Source organism: Prionailurus bengalensis, chromosome D1 (assembly GCF_016509475.1).
Source record: "Prionailurus bengalensis isolate Pbe53 chromosome D1, Fcat_Pben_1.1_paternal_pri, whole genome shotgun sequence".
Classification (NCBI taxonomy): domain Eukaryota; kingdom Metazoa; phylum Chordata; class Mammalia; order Carnivora; family Felidae; genus Prionailurus; species Prionailurus bengalensis.
This window is the reverse complement of record NC_057346.1, coordinates 90134467-90147248: the sequence shown is the minus strand read 5'-3', so window position 1 is coordinate 90147248 and position 12782 is coordinate 90134467. Positions and strand designations below refer to the sequence as shown.

General features: G+C 44.1%; 1 long non-coding RNA gene across 1 annotated transcript; it reads left to right on the top strand.

Moving 5' to 3' along the window:
- Positions 1-6684: 6684 nt before the first annotated feature.
- Positions 6685-11870, top strand: LOC122483706. Its single transcript, XR_006297453.1, has 3 exons — positions 6685-7665; positions 8840-8940; positions 10744-11870. It is a non-coding gene; the product is annotated as an uncharacterized LOC122483706 (long non-coding RNA).
- The last annotated feature ends 912 nt before the right edge of the window (positions 11871-12782 follow it).

Genomic DNA, 12782 nt, shown 5'->3' with positions numbered 1-12782 from the left:
GATCCAGGCTCTGGGCCACCCGGTCACACCACTCCCAAGGTGTGCTCCCAAGGGAAGGGCTGTGAGGTAAGCTGCTGGCAAAGGTGACTTCATTTAAGATGGCGCTGGGTATGTGCCTAGCACGGTGACATGTGGCTGAGTCACCCAGAGGTACAAGGCGCGGCTTCCAGGCCCCATGGGAAGAAAGAGAAGCACCCAATTTTTGTGTTCATCGCCAGTGCTCACATTCAGAGGAATGTCTAAAAAAAAAAATCTCTCTGGCTTGCACTTTTTAGGCCATTTAATTTTTTATTGTTGAGCATGAACAATGAAACAGAGCAGTTTCCTGTTTCTCGGCCCCAACCTCCCACTGCTGAGGAATTTGGGTTTAAATTGCCGGAGAGGAACATTTACATTCTATAAATTAGCTTCACTAAAGATGCTTAAGCGTTTATGAAAACATTCCCATTTTATACTCAGCTTTATAAAATCTTTAAGAAAAAAAAAAAATCCCAAACTGCCATGTGAAGCTAAGCCTGGCAGAGAGAGCAATCTGCTCAGTGCAAATATGCCAGCAGCTTTACAAATGAGTAATGTGGAATCAGGATTAAGAGCCTGCAGATCATTTATCAGTGACAAAGATTCTTAGCCTCTGTACTCCAGGCCATGGAGACTCTCACAGGCTAAATCCAACACCTCAGAAGCAATATACAGTATTAACTCATTTATACCCACACTAATGCTGGTGGCAGGGAATGCCACTGTGCTCTGCCTCAGGTGCCCAGACAGGTATTTGCATGTAAATGCCATGGCTTTTTGCATGTAAAAGCATGGCTTCAGGGGAGACCTGGACTTAAATCCCAGTTTAGCTACTGACCAGGTAGTGACCTTGGAACTAACCACTCAGAGACTCAGTTTCCTCCTCTGGAAACCGGGGACAATAATGACACACAAGTACTCATATGGGCTAGTTCGCCTGATTATCTTCACTTCTGGACAAACGGAAGAAAGGCAACAAAACTACAGACAAGTTTCATCCTACAGACAATGAAATAAACGTGTTTAGATGCATATTCCCCACCATCGTGGAAAAGAGTATGTGCCAAAGAAAATCTCTCATTCGATTACTTCTATACTCCCTCTTCCATATTTTTCTGGCTACACCTGGGCCTTCTACGGCTCTAGGGAAAAGAGGTCATGGCCAAAAGCAAAGAGAGACTGAAGAAATTAAATCTGGCTTGTGATTCCAAGGGTGTTGATTTAGGAATAATTTTAATTCTTTGGGCGCCTGGGTGGCTCAGTCGGTCTGACTTTGGCTCATGTCATGATCTCGTGGTTTGTCAGTTCAAGCCCCGTGTCGGGCTCTGTGCTGACAGCTCGGAGCCTGGATCCTGCTTCAGATTCTGTGTCTCCATCTCTCTCTGCCCTTCCCCTGCTCATGCTCTCTCTCTCTCTCTCTCTCTCTCTCTCTCTCTCTCTCTGTCTCAAAAATAAATAAACATTAAGAAAAAATTTTTTAAAAAGAACAATAATTTTAACTCTTTACTTCATAGACATTTCCCCTTAAGGGAAGTCTGTGACTCCCCCATTCTGCAGCCCATGAACCCTGAAACACACAGTTCTCATTACCCTTTTCACCTCGGGGCAGCAGGCCCAGGGGAGCAAACACTGGTGCTGTCTGGTTGCTAGGCCACAGATGCTAGCGGTCTAACTTCTTTGGACATCAGATACCAGACCCCTAATAAAGACAGGCTTAGAGCTGCCATGGAAGTTCTTGTGCACTAAAACTTATTAAAGCATCCTGAGTGTTTCCAGTGTTTTCCACCTGATTTACATCTTTTCTGTCCATCAAATGTCGGTGATCACCCCAATGGGTAAAAATCATGTCTGAAGCTACATCCTGAGCAGCACTTAAAGGTTACCATTTCCAAGGATGAATACCTTATTTACTAATCCTTACTGCCAACCACATGCTATCACTATTTGCACAGTTTTATCTTTCATATGACACATTTATTCTCACTGCACATCATCACGGTCTCAATGGACAATGGCTTAGCAAAGAGGCACTGCTTGCTTAGGGATGTGCTACACCAGCATTTCTAATAGAACTTTCTGGGGTGATTTAAGTTGTTTCTACCTGTGTTGTCCCACTAGCCATACTTGGCAATAGCATTTGACATGTGACTGGTACAACCGAGAAACTGAATTTTAAATTATACTTAATTTCAAGTAATTTACATTTGGGTGTCATTGTCTCGCGTGGCTATTTGCCAACATATTAGACTGCACACTGCTAGATGCTACCCACTTAGGACCTGGGCGAGACCAATGCTGTCCAATGGAAATATAATGTGAGCCACAGATGTAATTAAAATTTTTCTAGCAGCCACACTTAAAAAAAAAGGAAAAAAAAAGAAATAAAATTAATTTAAATGATATACTTTATAATTGCCAACTACAAAATACTATCATTTCAATATGTAATCAACAAAATATTAATGACATATTTTACTTTTTTTCATACTAAGTCTCCAAAATTTGGTGTACATTTTATAATTACAGTATATCTCAGTTCAGACTAGCCACATTTCAAGTGTTCAACAGCTACATGTGGCTAGTGGCTACCATACTGGGGAACGTAAGGCAGATATTAGCTACCCCGGGCTTACTTTTCCATCTGTAACATGGGTATGTTTACAGCAACTGTCATCTAAAACACTCTGGTATTTAACTAGGGATGCTAAAGAATTTTTAACACAGGGTGTCAAACACAAAGCCAAACTCACTACATCTATTTTTACCAAAGTATACACAGCTATGCAAAATACTGGGTGTTTCCTTTCTAGCCATATTTCTTATTCTTTTGCTTTGAATGAAATTAATTAGCTAATTTCACTAACACGTCAATATTTACCGCTAATTATACAAGAACAGTTCTACAACTTGAAGAAATGCAATGTGGTTGTGTATCAAAACTTTTAAGCTCAGTGCCTGGTAATTTCCATATCAATAATTTCCATTAGCGTAATGGGACACAATAGAAGTCTGCTCCTGGAATGAAAATGTGTAATGAGAAAAGCAATCAGAGAGAATCGCTTGGCAGCCAAGTAGATAACCAATAAGCCAGTGGCCTGATCAATGGGTACTAGGTACATTAAATGCAGAAGATGATTCAGAAGTGTCCATTAGCAGAAATTTTAACAAATAAATTACATAAAAATAATCAATACAGCTAGCTGACAATGTAACCTGTAACAGTAGATTCAGAAGCAATTTCAAAGATCTGCATTGCTCACACTTAAATGCCTTTTCAAGTTTAACATTGCAAACTACACCTCCTCCCCCCTCTTAAAGCCCCATCTTTAATGCTTTTTCTGAACTAGCTTGTTGGTTCAACCTTACCATGCACTCATGAAAAATGGATAGAGGCGGTCATGTGGGTTTTCTGTCTCTTCGGGACACACCTTGCTGGAACATGCTGAATATTTGTTAATGGCTTTGAAGGCAAGAGCTTTGACTGTAGAGCATTTGCTTTGCTTTGGAAGACAGAGGGAGGTAGCATGGGGGTGGGCGGGGCAGGGGGAGGGGAGGGGAATGGTCGTAAAGGCTGGATGGCTGCCTTTCAAACTTAGACAGGAAAATGTTTTGTAATGATTGTCCACAGGGTCAGCCTGGCTCTGGACTGGAGAAGGGGAAGCAGAATACAATTCCTGTGGCCTTGGACTCTGCCAGACTAATCAGAATCATTCCTTCCACTTTACAACAGTTCACGGAGTTTGATTTTGTTCATCCAATAAGTGTTTACGTGCTACAAACTTAGCAGACTGGGAGAAGACAGGATAATGATACCACTATTATGTATTATTTAGCTGGTATTAAGCTTTCGTTTGCTTCTCTGGCAGAAGCAAGATTTTGCTTTGCTTAGGAAAACAAGCACGACCGGGCTACAAGTCATACTTGTGAAAGGCTTGCCCTACCTTCAAGGGGTTTGATGCCAGGGTATAGGCGGGGAACCCGGGAGCCACTGCTGTCTTTCCTCTCTTTAACTTTCACGGTATGTTAGAAGGAAGCAGGGGCGCCTGGGTGGCTCAGTCAGTTGAGCCACCAACTTTGGCTCAGGTCATGATCTCACAGTTTGTGGGTTCAAGCCCCGCATCAGGCTCTGTGCTGACAGCTTAGAGCCTGGAGCCTGCTTCGAATTCTGTGTCTCCCTCTCTCTGCTCCTCCCCCACTCATGTTCTCTCTCACGCGCCTTCAAAAATAAATAAAAACATTTAAAATTTTTTTTTAAAAAAGGAAGCAGAAGGCTACCATTTACTGAACACCTGCTATGCATCAGTCACAATGCTAAGCACATGTAGGTGATATCTAATTTCACTGGCTCTTCCCCCCACAAAAGTATTGCTAGTAATGGGAAAAATACATTATTTTGAACATCGAATGGAGAAACCCTCTGCCCATCCCAGTAGCAAAATCCCAAGATTCCAGGAGACAATATCAGCAGGGTCCTTTGATATTTTTTATTTGTAATAAGGAAGTTAATCTAGCTGTTGTGAGGTAGGGCTGTTACCTGTCCCTCTTTAATGCCAAGGCAATGGTATTGGTGTTACTGGGGGCCCTGGCCACTTAAAATTTAAGCCACTTAAAATGAGATCAGAAAAAGCTAGAAACATCATCCTTTCAAAGCAGCAAATAGTATTAGGTCTCAAGAGGCACAATTTGAATACTTCTTTGGGGTAATTTCTGGAAAAGGGAAAGAGCCCCGTTAATTATGCATGTAAAAGTAAGCAATGCATCCATTGTTTTTAAGGGAAATTAGAAATAACCATTGATATTAAAGTGATGTTAAAGAATAATAATTTTAAAGGCAAAATCATAATTCATAGCGATATAAAATGAACACGTCAAAGATTTCACTTCATTCATTCATTCATTCATTCAGGTACCAGTAAGATGATAAAACAGGTTGAAAGGAGGTTTCAAAAAGCAGGTACTTACACAGGCTGATACAAATGTGCTTAGTAGATGCAAAACTGGCTGGAGGGAGGGTGGTAGGGACAGTTTTCAAAATTCAATTGCGTGTTGTGGTAGGCAGAATCCTGAGACGCCTGCTCCCTGGTGCACATATCCTGTACAATCCCCTCCCCGTGAGGATGGGCGGGACTGTGGCTTTGATGGATTTCTCCCCCTGATTAGGTTACAGCAGGTAACAAGGGTGAAGGGATTTTGCAGATGTAATTAGATCTTTGAGACTTTGAATTAATCAAAAAAACAGATTATCCCTGAGTGAGGCTGACCTAATTAATCGAACTCTTAGAGACTACTGGACCCTTCTTGAAGGAGGAGAGTTGAAGTATGAGAGATTCTGCTGGCCTTTGAGAAGCAAACCGCGAGTTGTGGAGAAGGCCACAAGGTAGGGAATGGCAAGGGGCCTCTAGAACCTGGGAAGTGACAGCCAGCAAGAAAGCAGGCTCCCATAACTGCACGATGAATTCTGCCAACCACCAGTGATCTTGGACAAGAAACCTGAACCACAGATAAGACCAGGCCAACACCTTGATGTCAGTCTGCAGAAACCCTGGGCAGAAGCCCCAGCTAAACTGTGCCTGGGCTCCTGACCCACAGAAAACCCAAGATGAAACATGAATCTTACAGGAAGCTGTTCAACTTGTGGTAGTTTGTTAAACAGCAAAAGTAAACTCATACACGTCAACAGAAAAGAAGTCTTTGTATTGCTATGGGTAAGCTACAACTTACAAAGCTGTAAACAGCTCAAGGCAATCAGAGTTGCAGAGGCCCCAGAATCGATCTGGAAGACAACACCTAGGTTTTCATTGGATGCGTTCAGTAATCCATGCGGTTCTTCCGATGAGAAATATCTCATTTGGTAAAGCGCCTGTTTCATAGACAAGACTGCTTGATTTTTTTTTTTTTAATTTGAAGAAAACTATTTTTGTTTTTCTCTGGAGTGGATTTAGACTCCACTTTAATTTGTTTTTCTGAGCATGTGAGGGGGTGAGGGGTAGCTAGCCACCAGGAGCAACAGAGTGCAAACCAAAAAAGCCTTCAGAAAGCACCAGTAGGTCTGAGTACCTCACACCAGTCACTGTTGAGAAAATGGAACTGGGCAAAATCCAACCTGGACCGTGAGGCTGATGTTCCACGCGCAGTGAAAGCTGAGGCTGACTTCATCCACTGATCCATTATTCAAATAAATAAATAAACAGATAAATAAATAGCCAAACAAATCCAGTGCCCCACCTGGTTCTAGACAGGGAGACAGTGACCCACGGACACATGCTCCACAACCTCACAGAGTTTACATTCTAAAGGACCCCAAATAACCCAGATTTGGAGATCTACACGGAAAAGTACCAGATCTGGAGAACTCTAGGGATATTTGACCACAGTGTTTAGCCGTGAAGACTTTCTGGAGGGTAAAGGTTGAGACCATATCCCTGTGGGTAGAGTTTCAGAGACAATTCAGTTGCTAATCATCCTAGGAAGAGGCATAGAGATCCAGGCATAGAGAAGGAGGGCGACGTCTCCAGGCACCTCACCTAGTGCGCAGGTGCCAGACCCCTAAGGAAATACACATTTGACCCCTGGTGTTGGGTTCAGCCTCAGTGGCCACATGGAGGCTACCCTGCACCCCTGGACAAATAAACACAGAAAATATAAGGTAATGCAATATGTTCTATTGTGTTGCTCTGTTTAACTCTGTAGTTAGTAATGATAATTACAGCTTACACGTGGAAGCGCTTTGCATATAGTAACTTACTTGATGTTCCTAACAACCCATCGAGGTGGGTGTTATTATTACTCCGGTGCTATAGATGAGGAAGCTGACGCAGAGAAAGGTTCAGTGACTTCTGCGCAGTCGCACAGCTGGTGAGTGCCAGAGCTGGGACTCCAGCCCAGACAGTCTGGCACCAGAGTCCCAGCTCTTCACCTTCACAGGGAGCGTCTTTGTAATAAGGGTTCCCTTGGGCACGGGCAGGAACCACCGCCGGGAGTAGTTCTGAAGCATACTCTGCCTTGCAATTTACCTCCATCGCCCCAAAGCTCCATTTCCTCAGGAGCAGGAGTCTGTCTTCAGCTGGACGACAGGAAATTAAGGGATTTTTATCTTCTCCTCCGGCCACAGTGTGGGGGCGTGCTGATTGTACATCAGGTAAAACCAAGAGTTATTTTACCTTCCTCTCAAATCTGTCATCTACTTAAGAAATGCTTTTTTTCCTCATCTCTGCGCCTCGGCTTTCCTGCTGGAGATGCAGTTTCTCCTCTGGGTGTCCCGTCTAAAATACATACTGGTCTTCTCCCGACAAGGATTCAACCCCGGCCCGAGCTCTGGGACGGTGATCCCCTGCAGCTGTCCACGAACACTAACTAATACAAAGGATGACTGAGGGTTTCAAGTTTCCTGTTTACAGCCACCATCCAATGGGGATCTTTCTGGGAGACACTGAGACTGGCAACAAATTAACAAGGGTTCGGTTATTTTACAGGGGAGAACAATGGTTCCTCTGACCACTTTTGATTCATTCCATCTCTGGTTTCCATGGAGCATCATAAAAGGATCTATGTGTGCGTCAGGACAGCGGACGGACGGAAGCGGCCGGACGGAAGCGGCCCGGGGCAAACAGGAGAGGAAGCTTCTGCTTCATGCGTCTCCATCCGAAAGTAAGTTTTCCCCAGCACTGGGTATTCAGTTCCTGAGTTCCGGAATTGGCGGGCTGCTCTGCCTGGGGAAATGACAATGACCGGGCGGGGTAACACAGCCCCCATTCCCGTGGTTGCTTTCTTCCCTTCTCAGAAGACCTTTGCCCCTGAGCTGCGGTCCCTTTACAGGTTTATGCTTGCTGCCGTCTTTCCCCTTTATAGCCACTTGCTGGAAAATCTATGTGGGAAATCAGAGGTGCCTGCTGAACCGCCTCTGGCGGGGGAAACCAGTTGAAGAATTTTCAGAGGCTGACTCTGGAACGTAGGGGTACTACCACGCTTTGGCTGCCCAGAACGCCTTCCTGCTTCTTTTCACAGCTCCACGCCCCTTCTCAGTCATGTGATTTTAGAAGGCTTAGGCCCTTGGCTCAGGAGCAGAGCATGTGATTTAGGATCAGCCAATCACTGCATTGCATTCTCTTGGCCGCCAATGATTGGTTCACTGATAACCATGTGACTTAATTAGAGCCATTTAGAGAGGCAGTAAGACTTTCGGTGGGAATTCTAGGAAGGAGATTCTCGCTCAATTCTTGCTGAACTTGAATGAGGTGTGAAGTTGGAGACCTGGTAACCATTACAGATAATCGGGGAGCTGTGGTCTTTGAATATGATCAAGTCAGGAAGAGAGAGAGAGACGCTGACTCTTGAGAACAGTACCTGAGCCCCTGAATCAGCCTATGTCTGAGCAAGTCCTGTTTCCGGACACTTGGCTACGTGATTCAATACCATTTCCTTCGGGCTTACACTGTCTCGGGTTGCATTTTGTGTCTTGCAACTGAAAGAGTTGCCTGTTTCCCTGTAGGGATAGTTGAAGGAAGCTCCGAGATTAAGAGCTGCTTCAGCCAGGAAAGCAGTCCTCGCCTGAGGCTATTTGTCCCTTTACATTTATCATGAGAAAGCAAAATCTGCAATATATGCTTTTAGAGGCATTAGCCTTCCTATTTCCTTCCATCTAAAACTGTTATTTTGGGGGGAGGGGGCGGAAATCTGTCCAGTTTATTCATCAGGTTATTGGTGGGCTTCCCTTAAAGTGAACAGACATGGGTTGAAATCCTCAATAAAACTCTAGCATGTCTTTTTTTGGTCACCATGCCTTTTAAATGCTTATGTTATCTCAATTACACCATCTTTTTAGCTAAGAGATGGCGTATGAAGACATTTGGCAGGGGACCCAGAATCACCTGAATCCCACCTTGGCCTTCCGACCCCGTTTCTCCACAGTGCCCCAGGGGAGCAGTAAGTAAATTATTTTTAGAGAGAGCTTTGATCCAAAACCTTAATGGAAATTCAAGTAAGTAAGGTTGGAGCTCATGTTCTTTCTCTTTATTGTTCAGTTCCAATTCTCAGATATAACCAGTCCATTGACCTAGACCTTTCCTTTTCTGGGAGAACTAAGCCTGAAAACCTAGTTATGTTTAGGTTTGCAGACATGCAATCAGCGTAAGACACTCCATCTTGGGTCCAACCTTGGCCAAGCCGAGAGCTCTGAACATGCTTCTGATGAGAAGATGAACGTGTCCAAGGAAAGAGGAAGTGAAGGGATGGGGAGAGGGGCATCTAGGGTTGCCCTGCCATTCTGGCCACAAGGAAGGCAAAGAAAAAAACCTATTCCTCTATTACATGTGCTATAACCTTATTTCTGTGGAAATGTCCACCTTTGGAGAATGTGAGCCAATACATGTCTTGGAACTAATCTGACCCATACTCCCTCAGAGCAGAACAAAGCAGGAGGTAAAAAGAGAATTTCTGAAAGCTTGTTCTTAATAGTTACCGTTATCATATTAGGATAATGCTGGCTATGATAACAAATCATCTCTAGAATTCCAACAGCCTCACACAAGTGTACTTTTAAAAATTTTTTTATTTTTTAACATTTGTGGTTTTTTGAGAGAGAGAGAGAGTGGGGGGGGGGGGGGAAAGGGCAGAGAGAGACAGAGAGAGAGAATCCCAAGCAGGCTCGGAGCCGTCAGTGCAGAGCCCGGCACAGGGGCTCCATCCTACAAACTGTAAGATCATGATCTGAGCCGAAATCAAGAGTCAGACGCTTGACTGAGCCATCCAGTCGCCCCAAGTTCCTTCAGTCTTAAGGCTTTCCTTGAAGGCTAACCACTTCAAGGTTATGGTTTTCGACTTTAAGTGCAGTTTGTCGTTACCCGAAGAGCTTTGACAATACTGATAGGTGGGCCCCACCCCCGGAGATTCCTATTTCACTGCTTTGAGCAGCAGCTTGGGCACCAGTAAGTTTAAGATTCCCCCAGAGGAGTACAAAGTGCAATCAGTATTTTCACTAGGGCATTGCCAGAGGGCCATTGTTTCAATGTGTGGTCCTCAGACCAGCAGCAACAGCATTTGGGAACTTATACAACTTGCAAATTCTCAGATCTCAACCAGATTTGTGGAATAAGAACTCCAGGGTGAGACCCAGCAATCTGTGCTTTAATAGCCTTCCAATTGATTCTGATGCATATTCAAGTTTGAGAATCAGTGCCCTAGTTGTCTGCATCAAAGAGCCTCAAAGTTCTCTGCATCCAGGTGGAAGAGGAGAGAGGGAGTTTGAAGGAGCACGCATGCTGCTTAACTACCTTGGACTGGCCGTGACCTCACAGTCTCTTGGCGATATCTAGTCCCATGGGTCCAGCTAGAGGTAGAGAGGACGGGGAAATGGGATCCGGGCTGGGCCGTCTGTTCCTGCCATAATCATACATTCTTGAGTTGTCTATACTGACCCTGAATTCCACACTGATTCAGGGTGGAAGAAAAATGAAAGGCAATTCCAAGTTCTACGTGTAACATAAATGCTCAAGTCTCCTAAGACTAAACAAAAACCCAGCAAATGATATGCAAATTATTTATTTTGATATAGGATAGTAGGGGTTCATTTGGACAGAAAAATTAACACAAAAAACTTTCACAAATTCATAAGCAATATATCCCATCTTAAAATAGCAATTCTTCATTAAAGTGAGAAAATCTCTTGAGTTCTCATTCCAATTAGATCTCTCTGTGATACATCGTGTGTCCATTCACTTCCCCCAACAGCTCAACAGCAACTGAGGCAGAGATAGACAGAAGACTGGATCTGTAGGCACAAGATCCTTTCAGAAGCCAATCCAGAAGGAATCTCCCCACCCAAGACTCCACTATGCTGCAATGGAGAGAAGAAAGACATTGAAGTCAGGCAGTTGGTGATTCGGTATCCTGGCTTTGCCATTTCCTTCCTGTGTAACCTTGGGTGAGATGCTTAACGTCTCTGAGCCTCAGGTTCCTCTTCTGTGAAAGAGATAAAAAGTCCTCATTTGTAGAACTCTGGGGACAACTACAGGAAAAAACATAGGTAAAGAGGCCTAATATATCTTAGGTCTTCTAATCCCTAAATTCTCTCCAAACATTCAGGATGGGAATAGACCAATAGAACACACGCAGATGACATAGGCCACATTGTGGTCTCCATTCCAGGAGAATGCCATCTGGTTGAGTTTCGGCTGCCTTATGATGACAAAAAGAATTCAGGCCATTGTTGTCTCCAACAGGACACATACAGGAGAAGCACTAAAGATGCTTTGAGATTGTCTGAGGGTGGCTAGATACAACCTATTCTTATTAAAGCTATTTATAGTGAGAAGCCTTTCAGGTCAGGCCTGCCTTTCCAGTCCGCCTCATTGGCAAGGTGATGGGCTCTGGGCTCTGTTTGTTATATGTTGCTCGTGGTTTCTATTGGTTCTGGCTTTGGTGGTTTGTTTCATTCACACTAGATGCCAAGGGGACCATATGGCCCAGTGAGCTAAGGAACAGCCTGGATATCCGGGGACTTTGTGCTGTCTGTGACACTTCAGAAAGTGACTCAGTTGGCCAGTGGTAACAGAAAAAAGAGAACCCGTGACTATTTCATCCATTTGAGCACAGAGACAACTCTAGCCATTTGAATGCTTAACGTATCCACCAACCCCTTGAAGGCTAAAGTCTAATTTGGGCTCCATGATTCTAGAGGTCGAGGAGCCAGGGAGGGGCTGGAGGGGGGTGACACCAGGCAACTACTGGCACTTACAATGTTGTGCATCCAAAATAAAATAGATAGTTCCTAGATGTTTTTAATATCCAGATCTCAGAGTCAGTTCAGAGCTCATAACAATACAATGACAACTGGAATAAAACCGTATGTGGACAGTGCCTTCCAATGTACAGAACATTTTTATACAGCGTCGGGAAGTCGATCCTTACCATTTCTTGGGAGCACATAAGTTGTCACACTTATTTGTCTTGGTCAGAGATCCTTTGGTGGCATGGAATATTTACCCACTACAAGCTACCAATTGCATGTGTGACAGTCAGACTTCAGCACTCTCTAAGTAACGCAGCCCTGCATCAAAGTGGCATTTTTCTCCCCAGTCTCGCCCGGAGCTAAAGCTGGGCAGTCGATTCTTGCTGCCAAGTTTACAACATGGTTGGGATGGTGAGAGCCCTACGGAATTCATGTGAAAGGTAATCCACATTCTCCCTCGTGCAGCTGCTCTTAAATTTACAAGGACATGTCCCTACATGGAGTCTCTGGATATTATACTAAGATTGTCACATGTCATTAACACAGTTCAACGCTGCAACTCAGCCGATTGGAAAACCTGATTCAATTGCAAATTTGTTTTTGGCAACTGCATAGCATCTTCCCAAAATATATTAGAGTTGCCATTGACAGATGGTTTGAGATGGGCCAAGGGAGGCTGTTGACAGATATCCTGAGATGGATCCTATTACACTGACATATCTAAAGAATACCCCATGGGAAATGCCTTCACAGACCTGGAGGCTGGCGGAACAAGATGGCAGCCCTTCAAGAGAATTGCCAATAAAAAGACTGAAAATGGGCACAGCCTTCCGGAGGTAATCTGGCAGTATGTATGGAATCTGAAAACATTTATACCCCTTGACCCTGTATTTGTCTTTTCAAGTTGAAAGTGCAGCTCAGACATGCATGCAAAGATTTGTGTGTAGAGATTTTCACTGCGGCATTAACCATAGAATAATGAAGAGCTGCAAATCACCTGAAGTCCCACAACGGGGGGCAGTTTGAACACACCAGTTAT